The 3,184-nt window shown below is 34.6% G+C and overlaps 1 long non-coding RNA gene across 1 annotated transcript; it reads left to right on the top strand.

Moving 5' to 3' along the window:
* The first annotated feature begins 1,417 nt into the window (after positions 1-1,417).
* On the top strand, positions 1,418-2,456 carry LOC123257570. The gene is made up of 3 exons (XR_006507676.1): positions 1,418-1,530; positions 2,261-2,360; positions 2,423-2,456. It is a non-coding gene; the product is annotated as an uncharacterized LOC123257570 (long non-coding RNA).
* Positions 2,457-3,184: the final 728 nt, after the last annotated feature.

Below are 3,184 nucleotides of genomic sequence, written 5' to 3'. Positions count from 1 at the left end.
TTTCGGAGATACAGTTCTGACCAGGTGGACGCTCGAGGTCAGCTATAGGCAGAGCGCAAACTTTAAACGCGTTTTTCTCAAAACTGTGTTTTTGAAATCGGTTGTCAAGATTTCTCGGAAACTACTCAACCGATCTTGATAAAATTTTACACAGGCCTTCGAGATACAATTATCTAGAACTTGAACGAAGGATTTTTATTTTCGTTGATTACAACTATTTAAAAAAAAAACGTTTGAAAAATTTCACCAAAATTTGAATTTTTTTGCAAAAAGGTGTCCCAAAAATCCAATTTTTGCTTGATTTTGTTTTCCTTCGTTCAGTTTCTAGTTTCAGGTCTATACTAAAGGAAAATATTTGGTTTTTCATTTTAGATGATTCTGTTAGGAATTGTGCTGTCAACGCGAAAGAACCTTTTTTGCCAGGAGTCATGGCAAATGACGTCTCAATGGCTAACTGTAAAATATTTTTTTCTCAAAATTTCAGAAATTCATCTTTAAATATGTATATTTAATAATCCTAAAAGTTCCAATAAAATATTTCATTCTTTATAAAAAAAAAATTTTTTTGAAAATAGGCCATTTTTTGGCCTCCCAGACCCACCTAACCCCTTAACAGTGGCGCCATCCATGGCAACTATGCTCCAGCTTTAACTCCATTTCGGGTTGCACTGCTTTTTTCGTCTCCGTTGGAAGCATCCCTGTGTAATGTCTGTACGGGGCAAAATGTGGGGACAATAAATTGGGACAAGACACACAGTAAGCAGCAAGACAATGTTGTAGCCAATGGTTGACTAAGAGGCACTCAGTGCCGGAAACCAACTTAACTATGGTAAGGATTTGTAAACCCCTGAGGATACTGTAAAATATATGGTGACCAGTCGACTATGGGTTCGAAAAAATGACCATTAAGGTCAGCGGACGAATCCGAACCCAAGCACGGCCATTCGCTCTGGTCGGTGGTTTCGTAGAAATGTTGATGGTAGGCCACATTCATCGCTAGATTCGCCCCTATTCGAATTTGGTCCCGCTTTGGATAGTATCTCCACCCTATCTTGGCTTTGGTCATCAATGTCCATGGCCCAAGATGGATCAATGATCTTAAGTAGAAAGTAGAAGTAAAAGTTTAAAATACCTCTCCCGATTTGGCTAATTTTTTTTGTACCAATTGAAGTCTTTTAAATTTTTCAAAAAGATTACCTGCAATGGTGAAATATAAATATATTATTTATGGGGGCAGGAGGGAAAATCGAAAATTGTTTCAATAAACTTTAACTGCTTAGGTAATATAGGAATTTACAGTCAAAATTCTAAAGCTTTATTTTTATAGTATTTGGGATTTACATACATACCGACAAATGTACAGATCCGCAGACGGACGTAAAGACGGATTTATAGGAGATAATCGGAGATCATTTTTTCTCCGCGTTACAAACATTCTCATGAATACAATAGACCCTAGTGAGAAAGAAACAGCTTTGGATGGACTTTTAGTGTTTCAAGTATGGATGAGGAGATTGTTTTTGTGACTAGGTGAGTGAAAATTATGTGCATGTCATAAATGAGCTCAGTAAATAGTAAACATTCGACAGACCTGTCCCCCGCTATCACTAAATAAAACGTCGGTCAAAAAAGCAAACAAAGTGAAGTACATGGTTTGACATGCAATTATTCCGATTTCGGGGATAGACGAACTCAAAATGACAATTTGACAGTCAACCAGCTTGCTGCTATTCGCGCTTATTTAACAGTAAAGTGTCACTATTACAAAATATCGAAAATTGAATTTAAACTTTGGGGAGGGGAAGTAAATTGAAAATTGACTCTTTGTCGATTGAAACGTACCTAAATTTCTTAGGCAGTAGTGAGTGATTATAATTTAATATGAAATTTATTGAATAGCAGTAATGTTTAAATTAACTCTACATTTTTTTAGAAAACGCTAGGAAAACGCTCTTTTTAGGGTTTTTCCGGCAATCGCCCTTTAAACCTTCCCTAGACATCCACGAACATTTCAATACTAAGATAAGATAAATCCGTTCAGCCGACCTCGAGTTTTAGCGACACTAATCGTTGTTAACATATAGATCCCACAGTAGGCTCTACATTTTTTTTATTTGTGAAATTATATATATGACGGAATTTACTGTTTGCAATAAGATTCGTTGCCTATAGAATTTGAATATATACCATTTTATCTTCTATTTATAAATTATTAATATTATATAATAATTTTTAAATCATATTTGTAATTTATTTCCAGATTTTCTAAAAAATTGGAAGACTTTTTCAACCCAATTTTATTGTTTAATCTAATAATATCATCGATTCTAATTTGCATGGTTGGATTCCAAATAATAACTGTATGTATAGTAAAATTCATAAAATCAATCATTTTGTAATGATATAAAAAAACTTATAACAGAAAAAGTCACATAAATACATTATGGCACGGTTCCTACTTCATAAATTTGTAATAAATTTTCTTATTAATTTTTGGATTTCATATATTTTTATTGAAATGACTGGCTCTTTTAAAAAAAAACTTTTAACATACATGGGAGCTTTGGGGATCTATCCCTGCCGTAATAATTATTTTTATTTGAAAGTATTTAATTAAATACTAATAAGCGTACGTAACACGTAATATTTTTATTTTTATTGTGGCATATGCATTCTTTGAATTTTTTTTTACAAAGTCTACTTCCCACATTGGGTGCTGACTTAATTTTCACTAATGAGCCGTTGGCCCAAAGAAGCTTCTGCTTGCATTAGCAAAGCCTAATGCTGGCCCTATCAATTGAGTTCATACAGAGTATTATACAAGCCTTTAAATAGGCTTGAAAGTTAATAACTGACCTCGATAAACGGCAATGGGGAGCTTGTAGTGTATCCTGTTTCGTCTTGGTTGGAGGACCAAGCTACAATACCTGTCCTTACCTGTTTTTTTTGATTTGGATACTTTTTAACATTTCCACGTCTTGGCCCGAGAGACATTTCCACATTTCCAACATTTCCACGTCTTTCCGGTCTTTTTATACCCTTGGAGAAGGTATTATAATAACAACGCAGTGAAGGAGATATCTCCGACCCTATAAAGTATATATATTCTTGACCAGGATCACCTCCTGAGTCGATATAAGCATGTCCGTCTGTCCATCTGTCGGTCTGTCTGTCGGTTTCTATG

This window comes from Drosophila ananassae, chromosome XR, assembly GCF_017639315.1.
Source record: "Drosophila ananassae strain 14024-0371.13 chromosome XR, ASM1763931v2, whole genome shotgun sequence".
Taxonomy (NCBI): Eukaryota; Metazoa; Arthropoda; class Insecta; order Diptera; family Drosophilidae; genus Drosophila; species Drosophila ananassae.
The sequence above is the reverse complement of the archived record's forward strand: the minus strand, read 5'-3'. Positions and strand labels throughout refer to the sequence as shown.